Source organism: Myotis daubentonii, chromosome 9 (assembly GCF_963259705.1).
Source record: "Myotis daubentonii chromosome 9, mMyoDau2.1, whole genome shotgun sequence".
NCBI lineage: Eukaryota > Metazoa > Chordata > Mammalia > Chiroptera > Vespertilionidae > Myotis > Myotis daubentonii.
In genome coordinates, this window is record NC_081848.1 from 54727471 (window position 1) to 54749304 (window position 21834).

Genomic DNA, 21834 nt, shown 5'->3' on the forward strand with positions numbered 1-21834 from the left:
CTTTCAAAGAACATCAAAAAGCCTGCCTCCTTAGTTCCTTCTTCTTAAAGGGACGTATCTTTCATTCTTTTGAACCCCCAGTGCTATTTTTGACTTTATGAAGGCACTTAACATGTCTTACATGGAGATTATATCTCTCCTCTGCTTATTTCCTCTGCAATAATCAATACAACTTAATTAATATGTATTAATCCTTCCTTTGAGTCCTGCACTGAGTTAGACGCTAGGGACACAAAAAGGAATAAGGTTTAATAATTATGTCTAGATTCTAAGGTTCTTGATAGCAGAACTTAGTACTTGTGCATTTGTTTCCAATGGAACATCTAATGCTCTGCGTTGAATATAGTCAGTACTCATTATATATTTGTAGAGTTGAATTAATTTCCAACACATACTAAGCACTCCCCTGGGAAGAAAGTATTTGCTACCCAAAAAAAGGATTTGTCATAACTGGGAAAACAGATAATCTCATCTTTAAATAGCTTTCAGGGGGGGAATTAGAAATTAGATTGACCACTGATTACACCACCCAGCTTGAAGATGCTATTGAGTCAGATCTCTCCTCACTGAGATTAGGCAAGCATTGCATTTACTCTCAACAGGCTTACATTGCCCCTCTTCCTGGGAAATAGAATGGAAAGACATAATAAGGCTTTTTTTTTTTTAAAGATGGCACCAGGAATAAAAGGAAATTAAAATGGTCCCTGGTGTTATGCAAAAACAAATATTAAAACAAAAAACTTCTTGACAATAATATTTATTAATAACAAGGAAAAATTGAAGCAGCAAAAAATGAGGTAAGGGGTACTAGCTCACTGCTTACTGAGCAAAACAAGTCCCAGTCCCTGGCACCTGCCAGGATAAGAGCTCCTTGTTTTGAACCCTGCTCCTCCCACAGGCTCTCTCTAAATATGATTGACACATGTCTCCTCCAGGAAAAAACCTCATCAGGGCAAGCAACAATCACTCTGCCCATTAACTGAAATTCCATTCAGCAGCACAAGGACCCAAATGAAAATATAATCTCAGAGAAGGAAAGAGAGAAATGTAGGAAGAACAGAAACCCAAAAACCTAGAATGTGAAATCTGTATTTCGGAAGAGAACTATTGACATAAAATGGTTGCAATATTCCAACAGGGTGATAAAAAGACAGGATAGGCCTTTTTTCATGGCATTCAGTCTCAGAGTAAGATGTAAGAGTTCTCAGACTAAGATGTAAACAGACCTGAGGTGCTCTGACACAGCTGAACCTATGGAAATTTTATCAGTTAAGTTTATAATCAAGAGTATTCCAAATGAAGTGAGACTCTGCTGGTGTTCTAGAGTGGGAAGGAATATGCTCTGAAATAAGACAATAGACTTTGAATCAGAGACAGAGATAGATAGAGAGACAGAGAGAGAGGAAGAGGAAGGGAGGATACAGACAAGAGAAGTGGAGAGAAAGGGAGAAAGAAGCAGGGAGAGAACACAGAAAACGTTTTTATCTTTACTGGCAATATTTAACTCACATTTTGATGTTTGTAGCTGGCAACAATTTGGTGAAATGTGAACATTTATAGCCATACTATAAGATAACATGAAATATGTTTTTCAAATAAAATTATATGCTAAGAGTCATGTGTAGAGACAAGCATACAACAAAATGAACCAGAATTTGTTGCATACTCAAACAATCTTTACAAACTGAATCATTGCTAAAATATTTCTATCTAAATGCTTGAGTAAATCAATGACTTGTTTTTTACAGAATTATAGACAGACTATTTTTTATAGAATTATATTTCACATCTTATAGATCATTACATTATAAAATAATAGCTAGCTATGCATAATCATTGCATTCATTGACACTCCCTCACTTCCTCATATTTGAGACCACCTCCCAGCTCAAATTATGGTTTTATTTCCCCTTCTCTGCATACATTTAATACCTCTAAATATTAATGAAAGTTATGTAAGAATACTGGACGATGATTAAGCCTATCTTCTTGGTTAAAACAGGTTGAGAGAGCAGCTTTTGGGGGAATATTCAGGTTTATTAGCTGCTCTTAGCAAACTGCCCCCAAGCCCCACATTGTTTTCAATCTTGAGTTAAGAAGAATTTTTCTCCAAAGGGCACTGAATCACTTTAATGTTGACTCTCGTATTGCTCTACTCCACCTTCAAAATGTAGCCAGTAAATTCAGCTTTACTACAATACTATAAAAATGTAAAAGAACCATAATAGCATCTAAAAAAGAGCCATTGGCACTATATTAGTTTAGAGAAAACCCTAAACTGAATACTAATGCAAAATGTAATGATAATTTGCCTAGTTGCCAAAAGAGTTACAATAATTATTTTGCCATAATGTGTAAGTTATCTTAAAGGCATCTGAGAATATTACTGTGTAGGATTCAAAATAAGTCCCCAAGTCTCATTGTTCTCATGGGTTTTTTTCTATATAAATAAATCAACAACATACTACCTTCACAGCAACACTGTCCTCTGATTAGAGGATTGCCTCATGAGTAAAGAAACATTATATAGAGGTCATCCAGCACAGATCCACCTCACACTAAATTCTACTTTACAGTGAGTATTATGATTGTGAGGTTCCAGTAAAACATTCAAATAGAATCAATAGTTTTACTTCCTTTTTTTTTATAGCCATGACCAAGTTTTTGGAGTTTTTAAAGTAAACCAAGATCAAATTTAGACATGTTGTTTGAAATTAGCGAAGATGACACACTTCAGTGCCAGACAAACGCCCTGATTTTAAGAGTCGGTTTTTGCCTTCCCTGAAATGCCTAGCTCGGGCAGTGTATTTTTATGCCTGCAGATATTGGCATGTTTCACATTTAAGATTATGACACATCAACTTATTTTGAAATTTTTAAGTCTTCCACTGCGCATGTTTCAAGTACTTCATGACTATCACTGATAATTGAGCAATTAACTTAAAATTACAAAAATTTGCTGTGGTGGCACAATATATAGTAAGCAATATGAAAGAATAAAAACAGAAGAATTTAGTACAGTGGAAAAAAAGTAATAAAGGGTAAAAATAAGCCTTAATAATAATAGTAGTACTACGTTTTAATGGTCCCAGGTTTCAGTGGTTTAATGGTGCCAATAAAATGGCTTAATGAAACAAGTACAGAGTATTACGAACTTTTTAAAGCAGTGTGTTCTGGGACAACAAAAAGGAAGCTTCATTCTAATTGGTCTTGCATAATATTCAGGGATTGGTCCAAAAAGTAAGTATGGGAGTTTCATTAGACACCAAACAGAAAATAATTAGGTTAAATCCTGACAGGCAAATTCTTAAGAAATACAGGCCTTCAAAAAAAGAGATGTCAAATCTTCCTTTAAGTATAAGACAGACAAAGCAAGACCCCTAGGGTTAAAGATGACCTCAAGAAGTCATCAAGCTATTGTGGATATATCTGCAAATCAAAAATTAAGATACACAGCTTGACATCAAGAGAAAAGGCTGAACTTCAGTTATACTAGAAAAACCAGAATGCCTCTTCACTGTTCATCTCATCAAGGTCTCTAATACGGGCTTTTCCAGCTAAAACCATAGTGAACAGTAGCTTTTTAGTGCTTAAATATAGCCAGTGAAGCAAATTCCATAAACCTAAATCCTACCTTATTTCCGTGGCAGGCCATCTTAAAGGTTTGCAAGGAAAACCAACAATTTAGAAAGTCAGAGAGGGAAGAAAGATTCAAACTACAGCAAATAAAGAATGCTATTAAAAAATTTTTTTTCTCAAAATTCCATCCATATTACTCCAAAACACAACTAAAAGATTAAAAATAGGCCAGGCTACACTTTCAGGTATAAATTAGAAGCAGAAAATGAAGCAAGCAGAAAGAACACGTGTCTAAGGCACTAGAATATAAAACTTTAAAAAGCTTAAAATATAATGGATATACACATTCAGATTAGCAAACTGCTTTCAATTAAAGTAGATTTCTAGCCACAGTTCACAAATGTATGGTAGCTGTGTGTATCAATGTAGATACTTCAAATGTCAGTATATCTCTAATTAACATGAGCACACAACTGTAAAACTGAGAAGGCACAATTTTAAATTCCTTACATTCCCAGCATTAATGCTTTCATGGGGCAGCGCCCGTTGTCATGGAAAATGGCATTCAAGCCCTATTTGTGGATTTTCACAGCTCATCTTTTTTATTTACCTGCTCTATGTCAAGATTAGCCTGGAATAATATTTTTTAAAGATAATGCACGTAGACCTACTTGTCCTTAAAATCACAGATGTTTTCACTGAGGGAGCTATGGACTGGGCTATGCTCAGTTTGAAATAGATTTTTTCCATTTAAAAATACCACAATAAAGATGAATTCGTGATTTTTTTGTTGTTGTTGCTAATTTCCTAAAAATTCATGCACTTCAAAAATTTCAGCTGAAGCACAGCCTGTGACAGTTTTGGAATAGGGGGTTAGGCCAATGTCAGGGAGGAGTAAATGATCCAGAAACAGAGGAAAGTGAAGTGGCAGAAAGCTCTCTACAACCTCCTCCTTGACTTACTTATTACACCTCAACTTTCTGAAAATACTTGTATAGCAATCAAATGGAGACTGAGATAGTGATCAAAAACAACAAAAGAAAGAGTTAAAATACTCTCTGAGAAAGGACAACCTGATATAATGGAAAGAGCACTAAAAGGTTAAGTCCTGCAAAAATGAAAATAATTCCTACTCACCTCACAGAGTTTTTACAAAATTAAGCCAATTTAATATCTGCAAAAAAAAGTGTCATACCAAATCAAGATAATGTTATTATTTCCTGAAGCATGGGCTAAGCGATAATCACTTTTTGTACCAGACAATAAAATACTTTTTGTTCCTTTTTCAGGGAAAAGGTTGCTAGTAGAGACCATGAACAGAGATAGCATTTTATAAAAGGGAATTCATTTTCAAATTACTAAAAAGGGTTGGGTAACCTGAAAAAGCAGGTTATCTAATTATCTATTTCTGTTTTGTTTTGTTTTGTTTTTAATCAATCATTTATTGCTCTGGTAAATTAAATGGTCAGAATTCCATAAGTATTTTTTAATTAGACATAAAAAACTAAATGTGGGACATTAACATGGAAAACTAGGTCCTATTATACAATGCCTACTTTGGGAAAAGAAAAGGGTAGTTTTAGTTTTTACAGAGGGGGATAAAAACTTATAAGATGCTTTCAGCTTCTGAAAAGATAACCACTTTTGTTCACAGTGTTTTCCTCTTCTGACCTAGGTAGTAGATGTGAGTAGGTAAGATTCCAATCGGTTCTCACACACCCTTGGTGTGGCCCATTCATTATGGATGTGCAAAACAATATCCCACCTTCCTTATCTCACAGACCGGCTTCTGCACACCTTACTAAGAAACCTTCCCATGGCCATGAGGTATAACTTTCTGCCTTAGATCATGTAGCAAATAAGCAGTTCCAGGACATGGAAATTAAAGTTCCTAAAAGAAGCCATTGTCATTGATCCCATTTGCTTTTTCTTAAGCCAAAAATAGATAAATATTTTTATTGTTTTAGCTATCTCATCATTCAGTGGAAGTGGTAGACAGTTTCCACAATAACTGAAAGAAATGGGAACGCAAGCATTCCCATGTTAATTTTATCTGACTTATCTTAGTCATAGTATCTTGCTACATTTCTTTAATGAGCAGGTTCCACAGTCAGAAGAGGGCCCTTACAAAGCCTGAAACCACTGACCAAAGGAACAACAAAGCCCAGGCCCTAATCTAGCATATGGAAATTCTCAAAACTGGAAAACAATTACTTTAAGGCCTGTATGATTAGCATTACTTTTGTCTAAGTAATCAAGACAAAATGCGAAGTTGAACTCGAGAAATAACCATATGAAAACTATACCCACAGAGACCCATCTTCTATTTTTAGCATCTCTTTGTTAAATCACAAGAAAAATCTCAACTATTTGGATCACCTCCATTCAAAGTTAGTCTGTGTATGATGGAAGAGGGGGGAGTAAAGAATTCAGGAAGCAGAGAGCCTTCAGGTGATGACAACTGTAGAGAATATTTCAATAAAGGCGATCTTAGTTAAAATGTCAGTAAATTATCTTCTATTTGCCATTTTAAAATTTTAATCATCTTAAAAACTTATAAAAGGAAATGATTGAATAATATGACAGAAGAGAGAAAGGAGGTAAAAGAAAAGATAAAGCAACTAAGATAAGATTAGAAAAACTCAAAATTATTTCCTTTTATTCAGATTTCTAGTAAGATCAGCTCAGCCCCTTGGAATCATCCTTTTTCTCCAGAACCCCTTGAAAATAGTTTACATTTCTTTCCCCATCTTCTTTGCCTCCTAATCCTCACTATGATACCTTGCACAAATTAAAAGCTTATATGTAATGCAAATGAACCATGTAGTTTAATATTTTGTATTTTACATAAGACTAGTTTCAAAATAAAATGTGAATTGATAGTTTTATAAAAATAACATATTATTCTTAAAACATAAGGAACACACAAAATGTATTAAACTATATTAAACATTTGTGTCTTCTTTCTGAGGTTCATTCTAAATGCCAGCTCCAATCAATGGTACTACTAAGAGAAAGGTAAAGCTGTTTTTATTTTAGTTGTAATTCCAGTTTGGTCCTGGGAGCATGTCCTTGCATCATCCACTTACTCCACCTCCATTTCTAATCTCCAGCCATCAGGCTGGTTTTAAATAAATGTTTGCTGCTTTCTGCTTAAATACTGAATAACTTAAACTCTAATTGATACTGTTACTTTTTTAAAAAATACTTTCCTAAAAGTATATTCTCTAAAGTTCTTGACCAGAGAACACTAACGGAGGAAAAGTTTCTGTCTTTGTTGTTATCAAATGTAAAGCAGCGCTTGAGATGCCTGTGGGTTACAACATAGTACACATATAAATGTATTTTAGATTCTACTCAAATAGTCTGTTTTTTAACAGACATCTTTAATACCTGCCACGTACTCTAAAGTACTTCTATATTAATAAGTATACATCAATTTAAAGTACTTTAATTGATCATTCAGGTTCATTCAAATTTTTTCCTGAAATTTACCTTCTTTCCTGAGAAAAAGTATCTTTGTTCTCCAAAATACCATTAAAATATAATATTGTTTTGAGAGATGGTGAAGAAAGCAAGGAAGGCCCCCAATTTGATATATATTATACATTCACTAAATGAGTCTTTGGTTCCTTAGTACATGATCTTCTCCTATACTGGCAGCTCTTTGAACCCTGTATCATCTCACCTCTTTTCTGTGAGCACAGGCACACAGCACTTTTCATGTCCAGACAATCAGAAGACTAAGAATTTACCAGGGTAAACTATCCATGTGTATCTAGACAAGCCCCTGTAAGGTAAATCATTCCTACAGTTGAGCCTCATCTCAAAAAGTAAGATATCTATTCTTTCAGCGTATTGTAATGGGCCCTAATATGTTTTTCTATACTCTTCTTAAGAAAACACAAAAAAATTAATAACACTTACAAAACTAATAAAAATTCACATGCTAGAGGACTTGTTTATAAACTATTACTTCCATGACACAATGAGAAGAGTAATGAATAAACCAATACTTACAAATACGCCAAAAAAAATCAGCCCCAGCACCCAAAATCACTGGTAAATTGCCTTTGAATTCATGAAAGTGACCTGAAAATTTAAAGAGAAAAATGAAATTTAAAAAATTAGGTAAGTTGCCTTTTTATGCTTTATTAAAAAGAGTATACATTTGACTACAAATCACACTATTTTTAAGTCAGGCAGTTGTTCCCATCTACACTTACAACTTTTTCTAAGATGACAATAACAAAAGAAACAATTATTTCATTATTCTATTGCTAAGAATGCAAAATCTCCATCCATTATAGCTTTTTATATAATGTTAGTAATAAACTTTGTGTTTAAAAGTGTAAGTAAATACAAAAGGAAATATTTTTATAAAAAGAAATAAAGGCTTACAAGTTACATTTGAAAAACATGTTTTATTTATGTCTGCAAGTTAAAATGAATTAGCTTCACAGAAAATATCTTGGATGTGTTCGACAAAAATACCTTATAGGTAGAATAAACATGAAAGGATGTCGTTTTTGTTCTACATAAAGTGTGGAACCCATTTAGACTCTTAGGTTATACACAATGCATTCTGTATGAGCCACGATTCAATTCAAAATTCTTTTGCTTGCACACACTTTAGTTCTGGCCGAAGAGGTAACAGATGCAACTCAAACACACAGAGCTAGCCTTGTAAAAAGTTTAACTAGCACAATGAGTCACTTTATGCCTCTAAATATCTATGGTTTCCTCTCTCCAGAACCCCCATGCATTATAAGGTAGTTTGGTAGTTTATTTTTATTGTTTGGTCTAAATACAGCACATTTTTAGTTTCATGAAAACAAAGAAACTTTGTTGCAAAAGCCGTATTCTTTCCCAAATGTGAGGATGCTATAAGTAGTGTTCAACTGAAAATAATAATGGAGCTTAGGTTCCTAATTTAGGTCAGAAACTTTTCTAGACTCTAGGGATTGGTTTGATTCAAAACGCTTTTTTAAAAAAAATATGGCCAGTAAACATCTAGGTTAGTTAACCTACTTAGCTAACTAGATTTTTTTACAAATTCATTCTGGGGGGAAAAAAAAGAATCTTGATCAACATCATTTGTAGGAATCACTGCTCCCAATGTTGCACTTATAGCACAAATGGCCATAATAAATTGGGTATTGGCACCTGAATTAAGTTGAGATTCAAAATAAATATCTAACTCAGCCCTTCCCCAGCTCCTATAACATGCTTTTGCCTAAGTGACCCAGATAATTTATTGTATTTTCAAGTCAGGATTAACAGATAATGAATCTGTCCTGGGCATTTGGACAGCTTTAAGTATCAATGGCTAGTATACCCATTAGGTTTCTTCACCCAGACCTCCTTCTCTTTTTAGGGAATAGTGCCTGGGCCTTCTCCAATTCAGTTTGCAGCAACTCTGTAATGCCTACTTCCATAGATGCAAGAAGTCCAGGAGAGTCTGGCCAAGGGAAGGTAGCTCTCTCATTTATTTTGGTATTACACCCTTCTCCTCATGACTTTCTGATGTCTTAGGAACCAGGAGAGCAATTTTATCTGGGACATCACACAACCCTATATGGACACACTCTGTGTACCATTCAAAGCCAGCAAAGAATACTGGTTCTGTTATAAGCTTTTCTCATACTTTATCCTACCCTGAATTATAAACTATAGCTTTGAAGTTATCCACAAAATAAATCTATAGCAAAATGTATATCTAAAGCCTAAACCCTGGAAGAATCCAAAAGGGTCTTTAAGTACTTGTACAGTTTTTTAAATAATCACACCTTGTCCTTCTAGCAAATCTTTTTTAAAGCATGAATTGAAATTATGCAACATACACAATACATCTCATTCTTTCATTTGCATATAAATGTTGGGGGATAAAATAAAATGCATCCAGAAACATTGTGGCTAAGTATAGCTCTTTTTTTTTTCTTTCAATAATTGTAGTCTTGAAGATCTCTAACTCTGAAAATATTTTAAATTTGGAACAAGTTAAATTCCAGACATTCAGGGCAAATAATATTTTAATATGCATTAATATGAAGTCAACAAACCTCATTTGTCGTATCAATGCAGTCTTGCTACATATGATAAAAACAACTCTGTCTTTCATTATCAAAGGATATACGCTATTGGTGAATTTTGTAGCAAACAATTAAAAAAGTATAAGTTTTCTAAATCAGAGTTCATTATTATAACAAAGAGAAAAATAATTTAATACATACTTCCTCCTGCAGAGAATTTAGAAATAAACAAGCCACATATTATGATGCCCAAAGAGGCAAGAATCAACTCACAGGATTTAAGACACAACTTGAAGCAAGCTACTTCTTTGAGAACTAAAAAAGTTTAGGCTGAAGAAGATATTCCTAAAATAAAAGTAGCCACTTTGGTCCTGAAGGCAGCGCAAAAGTAAGAAGACAGGAAGAAAATGCCAAAGCAAATCAGCATCTCTTCTAGAAAATCACAATCTGTTTAGTAAAATGAATCCTCAGAACACTCAATGACCATAGATTGTTCCATTCCTCTCTTTGCTCATTCATTCATTCAGCAAGTAGAGATTGCACTGAACAATAAGAACACAAAATGTTTTTTAAAATAAGTAAAATCCATGCTATCTCAAAGGGTAAGAGCTCCCTCCTTTATAGAAACATCAATGATAGAATCACTGATCAGCTGCATCCTGGGAATCGAGCCTACAACCCAGGCATGTATGCCAATCAGGAATCAAACCGTGACCTCCTGGCTCACAGGTCAACGCTCAATCTCTAAGCCATGACAGCCAGGCAAATGAATGCTGAAAAATATTATGCTAAGTAACATAAGCCAATCTGAGAAAGACAAATATCACAAGATCTCACTTATTTGTGGAATCTAATGAACAAAATAAACTGACCAACAAAATAAGACCCAAAGCAGGGAGGCAAGGAACAGACTGACATAACTTGATGTAGGGTTGGGTGGACAAGAAGAGATAAACCAAAGAACTTATATACTTATTAGTGGCCCAGTGCATGGATTCATGCACATTGAAAGGAAATTAATTACAAGGTGGACGGCGGGGCAGGACTGTGTGTGTCGGCCAGACATGCCTGGAGCTAACCTCCTGTGGTCCCTCCCCGCCTGCTGCACCTGGGGCAGAGCCATGGCTCGAAGGGTGTCTGCAGTCACTGCAGCTCAGCAGTAAACCAGATTTGGGGCCAACAGTGTCCCAGCAATAACATAACCCACGGCTGAAGGCAGAATCGCGTGGCCCCTCAAGGAATCGAGCTCCCTCCTCTCTGGTTCTGGGGTGTGTCACCCAAGAACCACCAGTGCCAAGTCACCGCAACTCAGCAGCTGCTGTGTTGAGCATCCTCCCCCTGGTGGTCAGTTCACGTCATATGTACCAGCCAATCGGCCAGTCAGCTGGGTCGGACAGTCGCTTAGCCTTTTATATATATCTAGATATACATAGCCCACGGACACAGGCAATAGGGTAGTAAAGACCTGGGGGGTGGGGAGGAGCTAGGAGGAGGGAGGTAAAGGGCGGGGGGGGGGGGGGAATGGGAGATATCTGTAATTCTACCGAAAATAAAAACTATATTTTAAAAAATAATAATAAAATAATTTTGTATGTCTAAAATTAATACAATTTATACGTCAATTATAACTCAATTTAAAAATTTAAAAAAACAAATGAATAACCATGTCCTTTCCCTTCAAGGATTTTTCAATCAATAATTCAACTTGGGCCACAGACTACAACATCTGACCATGGTGATGACATGCTTCTGATTATTTGATCATCAAACTTTTGCACATCCTTAGCTTACTCAATAAAAAAATGCATTGCTACAAACACTTCAATATAAAAATGCACAAAGAATATAAAGAGGAAGTGTACAAATGAAATACAAATGTCCAATAATATAAAATACGTACACTCTCCCTAATAACCAAAGAAATATAAATAAAATATTTTCACCTACAATATTGGCAAAATATTTTTAAACTGGTCAAAAACTAGTATTGGTGAAAGTCTGAAAAATAAGCACATTCATGTACCATTGATGAGATTATATTAAAATTTTTAAGGTCGATCTCCTTCAAGTTTGCTATGCTATTTCCAAAAATATATTATGGCCATAATTTTATATCAATAAATATATTGTTGAATAAAAAACCAACATGCATAATAAAAACCAATTTATAGAAAATTAAATGTGTATACACATACCCCTGTTTCACAAAGTAAAATACAATTTAACAAAAATGTTAACATTGAGTGAGATATAGGCATATTTTTACTTTCTTATCCTTATGGGTTGGTGTTATTGAGATTTTTAAATACTTAACATGTCTAATTTGTCCCAAAACAATAATACTACTTCTAAAATTCAGTATATCACTTATACATTAAAAAGTAGTCACCTAAATCCTGGCTAACTTGCTATTAATCTGGCAGCAAAAGTCAAATATTAACTTACAAAGAGAAAAACCTCTGAATTACAAAGCAACTTCAAACAAGAATCCCGGCCTCAAATGAAGAACCCATAAACATTTTCACAAAAGCATGTCCAACTTTCCCCAAAATAGGTACTAGATCAAAGGTAAACAGCAAATAAAAACACTGCCACCTCCCTATATAATTAAGCTTTAAAAGCTTTCAAGCTAAATTTTTAAATCCTGCTTAAAGCTGTCTCTAAACCACACCCATTTTTTTTATCTCCATCCCCCCCTTTTTAAAAAAATTTTCTTTGACAAGAAGGTTCAAGCACCAAATGGGTACTTGAATTAATTTATGTAGAATTTGAATTATTTAAAAATGAAATATGAAAGGAACTGATACCAAGCTAATGCCCAATTTGTTTTAAAAATGCAATTGCTACTAATTAAGAACATCACAATAGTGAATGGAAAAATTCAGGTTTAGTTATTAATATTTATATCTTGTAGGGCAGAAGTAAGAGTATTTCTGAGGTATCAAGGGAGATAACTTAAGATGTTACCTAGTCTAACACTTCGTTTTCCTGGAACAAATACCTATTTCCTCAAAGAAAGAAATTTCTCCTATTCTTAAAGATCACTAAAGATAGTTCTTATTAAAGTCTACTCATACTAGCCTATTTATTTATTCTATGCTGTTCAACCTTCATTTTCAATATGATTTCAGTATTGAGGACCACCATTTGGAAGGGACATTGACAAGTATGCAGAAGAGATTGGCTAAGAAATCTTATAGGAACCATTAGAAAGGTTGCAAGTTCTAGCAACAGTTCATTAATAAACTGTAGCAATCATCAAACTCTTTGGTCTCTGGATTCCATGACATTTCTAAAAATTAAGAGAGTTCCAAAAAGCTATGCTTCCGTTTATCAATATCTACACTAATAAAAGAGAAAAATGGTAATTGGCGTACGACGATACCCTTTTCATTGGCTATTCAGGGCTATATGCAAATTAACTGCCAACTATGATTGGCAGTTAACTGCCAACTAAGATTGGCAGTTAACTGCCAACAAGATGGCGGTTAATTTGCATATGTAGGCACAATGCAGGGAGGCGAAAGGGAAAGCAGGAAGAAGCCCCCTGCCACTGACAGTGATCAGAAACCCAGGGGGGAGCTAAGAGCTGGGGCCGCCTTTGCCCTGCCCCCCAGCCATGATCGGAGAATCAGGCGCCTTTGCCGCCCTGGCCAGTGATAGCAGGAAGTAGGGGTGGAGCCAGCGATGGGAGCTGGACACGGTCGAAGCTGGCAGTCCCGGGAGGTAGGGGTCCCTTGCCTGGGCCTAAAGCGGAGCCCACGATCACGGGACGGCTGCAGCTGCGGGTCCCCGCTGCCCGAGCCTGACGCCTCAGCCAGAGGCATTAGGCCTGGGCAGGGGCGGAGCCTGCAACCGCGGAGAGCTGGGGGTCCCCTGCCCAGGCATGATTCCTGGGCCAGAGCCAGTGATCGGGGGAAGATGGGGTCCCCTGTCCAAGCCTGACACCTCTGGCGGAGGCATCAGGCCTGGGCAAGGGGCCGATCAGGTGATCAGAGGGTGATGGGGGTCTACGCCTCTGGCTGAGGCATCAGGCCTGGGCAAGGGGCAGAGCCAGCAATCGGAGGGGTTTGGGGGTCCCTTGCCCAGGCCTGATGCCTGGGCCAGAGGCGTCAGGCCTGGGCAAGGGGCCGATCCTGCGATTGGAGGGTGATAGGGGTCAACGCCTGAGGGCTCCCAGTATGTGAAAGGGGGCAGGCTGGGCTGAGGGACACTCCCCCACCCCACACCCAGTGCACAAATTTCGTGCACTGGGCCCCTAGTCCTATATAATAAAAGCATAATATGCGAATTGTCCCCTCGGGCGGTCATGTGACCAGGAGTTCAACCAGGAGATCAGGAGTTTGACCACTCCCTATGACATGTGCTGACCACCAGGGGGCAGTGCAGAACATGGCCGGCATCAGCCACATGGCACTAGCAGCGGGTGGCAGTGGAGGCACTGCTGGCCCCAATGGGCCCCAAGGACAGCGGGATCAGGTGGGATGGTGGAGCAGGTGAGCGGGTGGCACCAGGCCAAGGCAGGTGTGAGCAGGGGGCCCCAATCGTCCCACCAATCATCCCCGCAGATGGCAACCAGTGCTGGGGGCGGGGGGGGGGGGGGCGCATCCTGATCAATTGCCGCACAGGCGGGATGGTGGAGGAGGTGAGAGGGCAGCGCTAGGCCAAGGCGGGGTACCAGGCAGGACTGCAAGGCTGGGGGTGCGAGCTGGGGCCCGATCTCCACAGGCCACCCTGAGGGACTCCACCCATGCATGAATTCATGCTTCAGGCCTCTAGTTTATTATATTAGAAACTAAAGCTAAGAAAACATTTGTTATTAATTCATTTAAAACAAAACATATGATTAAATAGTAATCATTTACATGGTAACATAAATAACATACTTTTAAAGTAGTATAAGCACAATTTCCAAAGCAAAGAATTTGAAGATGGGTATTATTTTGCATTTTTGCAAATCTCTTAAATGCCTGGTTTAATAAAAGACAGCCGGATTCTCATAGGTGTTACTGCATTCAATCTGTGTGATATGTTGAGTTGATGGAAATATGTGAAAAATATCTATCTTCACACAGATATGAAGTTGGAACGAGGCAGAGTGTTTTAATAGCCTTTCCAGTGGGGGCTTGCCCGGGGTGGCGGGGGTGGGGGGGGTGGGGGGGGAATGAGACATATGTAAAACTTTAGACAATATTAAAAAAATAGCCTTTTCACATGATAGTAGCTACTCTTCTTTTATCTATATCAAAATTTGCCCTAACTGGTTTGGCTCAGTGGATAGAGCATCGGCCTGCAGACTCAAGGGTCCCAGGTTCGATTCCAGTCAAGGGCATGTACCTTGGTTGTGGACACGTACCCAGTGGGGAGTGCAGAAGGCAGCTGATCGATGTTTCTTTCTCATCGATGTTTCTAACTCTCTATCCCTATCCCTTCCTCTCTGTAAAAAATCAATAAAATATATTTTTTAAAAAAATTTGACAGGTAATAGTTTCTAAAAGGTTAATTACAATATGTAATCTGAAACCTGAATATCAATTAACTTTTTGTATTCTGTTACTTTAAAACCCACTGGTCTTTAAATGCATCTTTTACCCATGCATAATTTTGTAACATGCATTGGTTCATTTGGGAATTATCGGTTCACTGTGTTTTGCAGATCTTTAAAATGTTGACATATTTCATTATTCAGTAGTTTAAAAAATCAAATTTATTAATATCACTACCAATCTTATCAGAAAAACTTTTAAGTTTTGGGAAGCCATCAACCTCATAGTGGTAGATACAAGTTTTCCAAACAACTAATTTTCTCTTGAAAGCTCAAATTTTATTAATGACAACAAACAATATCAGTTGCTTTTCTTACAATGGCACAGACACTTTGCTCATTTTTTAGAATGTGTCTGCCAAGCATCCAAGTCTGAATAACCATTGTGTGTCTGTTACTCATTCTTTCAAGTAAAAATGATGTTCTATGAAAGAAAAAAAAAGTAGTTAGTTCAGCTTGCAACTCAATCACACAGGTGATTTTCCTCAAGATAGCCATTGTACTTGGTATGCAGCATGAGTGCTTTATGCATACTTCCCATTTTATCACGGAGTATTAAAAGACGTACTTACGGGTCAAGAATGAATAAAATCAGTTACTTTACTGTTTCATCTACACCATTATTAAGTGAAACTGGCTTTTTTCTTCCTGTGAGTGGTGATGATTTTAAAAACTCAATGATTATTAATAGACTTTGGTGCCACTGCTCTGATTTATGTAAGGCACCACCCATTTTGCCCAAAATGGCTTTGTATCCTCAGCGTAAATGTCAACACTGCAAAAAAAAATATCATGATGGAAATAGTTTTGACTTTTCAGACCCCTTGAAAAGGTCTCAAGGGTCCCCATGTGTCGACTGACCACATTTTGATAACTGCTTATGTACTCTGGTAATCCATTTTGCAGCTAAGGAAACTATCTAGTTTAATATTTTTAAGCCAACAAAGAAGAGGTAATATCTAGCACAGTGAGTATAATATGGTAAATACTGATTAAAAGTTTTCTCTTTTCTTCTTTCCAAAAGAAAGAACAACTAGTGGGTGGAGACTACAAGATGATGGATTTTAGCTCAGTCCAGACAAATCTTTAAAAGCAATGGAATAATTTGCCTCACAAAATAGAGACCTATTGCTGGAGTTGTCAAAGTTAAGGCTAGTGACACTTTGCCAGACATGTTGTAGAAAGAATTCTTACACTGAGTTGAAAATTGTACCAAAACTTAGTTGATTATGTAATCACCTAGACATTTTTTTATAAAATTCAAATCTCTGGACCCTACCCCCAAACCTGCTGAACCATATCTCCTTGAGTGGGCCAGGAGTTAACATGTTTTGAAAGCTCCACAGATGATCACTAAAGCCGGCCCAGCTGTAGATGGTGTTCAAGAACTGCTATACCCTTTCCCTCTAAAGTCCCTACCAACTCTAAGATTCTACAATTTTATATTTTGTCAACACTCAGTGGGAAGTATACCCTGACACCTTAATGTAACACTGCCTAAGCCTTTTTTAAACACATTATAGATGGTCGGGATCAAGGTATTTTGGGGTCAAAAAAGGAAGAATTAATGTTGCATTTCTTAGGCCTGCCAATTCACCTCTGCCCACATGTGTAGCAGAATGGTAAATCAGAAATGGAATTGCCTAAATTAGACAAATTTTCACAACTGCCAGAACTTTTCTGCTCTCCTTAAATAACAATTCAAGATCTATCAGTGGCCCAGCTGGGGAGGGTCAGTGGTTGAGCATTGACCTATGAATCAGGAGGTCACGGGTTCAATTCAAGGCACATGCCTCGGGTTGCAGGCTGGATCCCCAGTAGGGGGCATGTAGGAGTTAGCCGATTGATGATTCTATCTCATCATTAATGTTTCTATCTCTCTCTCCCTCTCCCTTCCTCTCTGAAATAAATAAAAATATATTTAATAACTTTAAAAAATATATTGGTCAGTAAATAAGAATGGTCAGTACAAAAATGTGTCCAATTTAAAATAAATGAGATTATTTAGAAGATGGCATGTCTTCCACCTACAAAGATAGCTTATTGCAATGAACCAAAACCATAAAAATATAGCCCACAAATTTCCAAGACTTATTTACAGAATCATTATGTTACTAAATCCCCAAAACACTTGTAGTTGAGGTCTTGACTACAAAAAATCCCACATATTGCTTAACTTTACACTTTATACAATATAAAGCTTCAAGGCCACTTGACCAGAATCAAACAAAAATTTGGCAGTGAATCAAAAAGAAAATTGAAAATTTGGGGGTAACTTCTCACTCAATAAAATTGTTCTCTTTAATCTCTTCTGTCATATCTTCTCTTTTCTTAGCAAAATATATTTCTGTGAAATAACACCTATTATTATTAGTTTTTTTATATACCTTTTTTTCTTACAGCCTGTCTGGTTTCAGACATAAATGGTATTAGTTTAATAACAACAGTCAGAGAAGGTCTTGTATAAGTACGACTGGAAAAAATAGTGATTATCAAAACACAATCTTCAGATTCCCTACATCAGAACCACCTGAGGTGCTTATTAAAATAATGTTTTTAAAGACTGTTGGGTCCCACCTAGACCTACTGATTCACCATATTCTGATAATATGGTCTAAGAATCTTTTTAAAGCATATCCCCTAGGTAATTCCTATGCACACTAACCTTTAATAACTGCTGGGTCAAAGGGCAACTGTGTTAAATGTGGGTAAGCTCACAGAAACTTTTGTCCAAATATGAAAGTTTTATAACTCTATAAAGTGTTTAGTCTTACTGAAAAAATCTGAATAATTTTGCAGTTCCTATTTTTTAAAAAATAAAATATTTTCTTACATGTTAAGGAAGAATTAGAAAGTAGGCATGGAATTTAACTTAAAAAATTAAGTCTTAGTTATTTCAGAATGTTGGGTGTTTGGTGTTGCTTTTATTTTTTTAATTTGAGACCAATACAAGCAATTCAATTAACATTTCTGAGAGCCCACAGGATGCACAGCATAAATTGGAATCTCTGGGGATACAGAACAATACCAGTTCTCCAAGTACTGACAATTTGGACTCATTGTAAGGTAAGTATTATAGTCAGAATAGTCTCAACATTTGCAGTGCATTATCATACTCAGCGAGAGGAGAGGATTCCATCCCTGCTGAGTTCTGGCTCCTTAAGTCCTGCTCACAAAATAAAGTGGCAGAACATTTAAAGAGCAATCATTTAACAAAAGCTCACAGATAAGTACTGATTTTTTAAACCCATAAATGTTTAAGATCAGTCTACTATTTTTCTGTACAGTAAATTGACAAACAAATGCAGCAGAGCTGTTTTTTATACTTGTTCTAAGTAGTTAAATCAAGATAAATTTAAAGACATCTAAAGAGGGTCCGTTTTGAAACTCATTTTAAGAAACTCTTTTACCACTCTCAATACCACTCCCTCATAACCACAAATAATGACTTCAGTAATGGAGCTCTGTAATTTAAAGTATCAGGCAAATAACACCAAGTAACTCAGATGAGATGACACCGCCTGTTGTGCAAATATGTACTTAGGATGAGATTATAAAAATAACAGCTGCATTATCAACTGGGTTCAGACCAGAATAATTTATGTGAATGCAGAGTCAACATGGTTAAACTTGGCTACATAGCACGTGTAGCACTTTATATTTTTAAGCCCTTCTCCATTTGTGACAAAAATTCAAAGGTGAGGGGAGATGCTAAACGAAGAAGAGAAAAACAAAGATTTAGTGACTATGGGCCAATTATTTAAGAGTCCTGACTCCAAGCCTCAATCATAGTTACTCATCACTTCCTGAGTGTTTGCTCTGTGCCAGGCACTGTATTAAGCACTGGAAAAATAAAAATGAATGAAGTAGGATTGGTAACTAAGGAGTTCACAGCCTAAGAAAGGAGACAAATAAGTGCAATTTTCTTCAAAATATATTAGGTGAAGAAAACAGATTAGAACACTATATAATCTCATTTTCTGAAATAAAAAAATATGCATAAATAATGTGCATTTTACCATTTACTTCTCAAGGTTTTTGTAAGGATTAGAGATATGAAAGTGTTTCCTAGATGGGCCATGCCTTGCATAAATGTAATTCCCTTTTTGCTTCTTCCCTGAGAAGACTTTGTTTAAATGTACCCAAGTCACAATTTACACAGATGACCTGGTACCTAATGTAACCACCAACTTTTTATTAATCCTCACTAGAGGATATTTTTCCATTGATTCTTAGATAGAGTGGGGAGGGGAGGAGGGGAGAGAGAGACAGAGAGAGAGAGAGAGAGAGAGAGAGAGAGAGAGAGACAGAGACAGAGAGAGAGAGAGGCATCTATGTAAGAGAGACACATTGATTGGTTGCCTCCCACACTCGCCCCGACCAGGGCCAGGGATCGAGCCTGCAACCAAGGTATATGACCTTGACCAGAATCGAACTTGGGACCCTTCAGCCCACTGGCTGGTGCTCTATCCATTGAGCAAAACTGGCTAGGGCAGTGGTCGACAAACTCATTAGTCAACAAAGCCAAATATCAACAGTACAACGATTGAAATTTCTTTTGAGAGCCAAATTTTTTAAACTTAAACTATATAGGTAGGTACATTGTTATTAACTTAATTAGGGTACTCCTAAGGCTTAGGAAGAGCCACACTCAAGGGGCCAAAGAGCCGCATGTGGCTCGCGAGCCACAGTTTGCCGACCACTGGTAGGGCAACCACCCACTTTTTAAAGAAGAATGTCTTACAGTTACATGACCTAGAGCTGTCTTTGGCAGTGCTACCCATTACCACACTCCATATCCACAGAGAGATCAGTCATACACTGTGGATTAGTTCTTCCTGGACTTAATAAGGTCCTGGTCTCACTCTCAAAAGCACAGAAACAAATTAAGAGAATTTGTATAGAGGTCCTGCTTATCCTGTGGAGAAGTACATATTCTCCACAACAAGTTAAAGATCTCACTGAAAGCCCACATAGGATCTGGCCTGGCATTTCTGAGATGGCTAACGTTCCTAAGGGAAAACATTAGGGATAGCAGGATGAGATGCTTCCACATTTGCAGAGAAGGAAACAGACACATAACTCACTTGGGACCTATGACAAATTAGTGACAGAGCTTTCATTATAAGTCAGAGTTTCCAGTTACTGTGCTTATGTCCATTCTGTGAGGTGCATAAATGTCTCCTGTTACTTCATCTGTAAAAATGGGATACTTGGCATTCACTTCTCTTGTAATATGTCAGTTTTGCTACTTTACTTTCCCACTTAACTCATTTGACAAAAGACACTTTGTAAAATGGAAAGGGGTTAAATTCCTGAATTTTTAAATACATTTCTCCAGTGTCAGCACTTTCCTATCTCACCCAACTCTAATCACCCAACTCTAATCAACCAATTCCTGTATCTTCTTGTCCTGGAATTTTCGTAATTTCACTTTCTTTTTCTGATCCACAATGAGATTGATGGAACAGTGTGTGTGTGTGTGTGTGTGTGTGTGTGTGTGTGTGTGTGTGTGTGTGTGTAGATATATATAGAAAAAATACCCTGCTACATACTACATAATTCTCACTTCCCTACATCAGCGATTTTCAACTGGTTGCTGCAAGAATTTTCTAAGCATGCAATGACTATTTAGTCAGGAGCACTGACCTCTTTTCCCTTAGATTATCAAATAAAAAATGACAACCAACAACACAATTAATAGCCATTGGGTGTGAATGCCCTGCCTTGAACCATAAATATATAGGGCATATAATATGGTCACATAATAAGGTTACATCTAATAGATTAATTCTTGATACCAGAAATCTTTATATACAAGTATAGACACCTGATTTCTTAAAAACTCACTCTGGAGCAAAAAGGCTAGGTGATTACTTTTCTTTTTTTCTTTTTTTTTTTTTTTTGTAAATCAGTTATACCTAATTTTTTAATTTATTTATCTTTATTGTTGAAAGTATTACAGATGTCCCCTTTGTTTATTTGGTTTTTTTAATTGTTCCCCCTCCACCCTGCACCCACCCTTCCCAGGCCTTCAACACTCTATTGTCTGGGTCCATGGGTTATGCATATATGCATATAAATTCCCTGATTAATCCCTCCCCACCCACCCATTCACCCCTACCTTCCCTCTGAAGTTCAACATCTGTTCCATGCTTCTATGTCTCTGAATCTATTTTGTTCATCAGTTTATTTTGTTCATTAGATTCCACATATTAGTGAGATCATGTGATACTTATCTTTCTCTGACTGGCTTATTTCACTTAGCATAATACTCTCCAGGTCCATTCATGCTGTTGCAAATGGTTAGAGTTCTTATACCTATTTTTTGTCAGATCAGCAAAAAACTAATATTTTTTTTGGTGTGCAGTAGAATTTTAGTAATTAGTTTGTGTGTGCCTTGAGATGAAAAAGGTAAAAATCACTGCCCTACAGTACTGCTCATATGCCGGCATTGGGACAAAAACCACTGCCTTTTTAATGTGAAGTGATGAAAGAAATGTGCAGAGCTCTCCAATACGCAAATCCAAGCCCTAAATTTTATCCCCATCAATTCTGTTTCTTCACAATTAAAAAATAAAGAGTAGACATTATTAAGCAAATTCTGTAGGCTTAACACTATTCAATTGATATTTACTTTCTCATTGAATCCTCATAATTACTCTGTGGCAGTAACCT

At 36.8% G+C, this 21834-nt stretch overlaps 1 protein-coding gene across 12 annotated transcripts in view; it reads right to left on the bottom strand.

Annotated features, from left to right (window-relative positions):
- Positions 1-21834, bottom strand: part of SOX6 (SRY-box transcription factor 6) — a 550404-nt gene that overhangs the window by 451193 nt on the left and 77377 nt on the right. For all 12 annotated transcript variants that reach the window (XM_059709018.1, XM_059709013.1, XM_059709014.1 and 9 more), the window contains one exon: positions 7600-7671. The gene's annotated coding sequence lies outside the window, so the exon portion shown is untranslated. The remainder of the gene's footprint in view (positions 1-7599; positions 7672-21834) is intronic.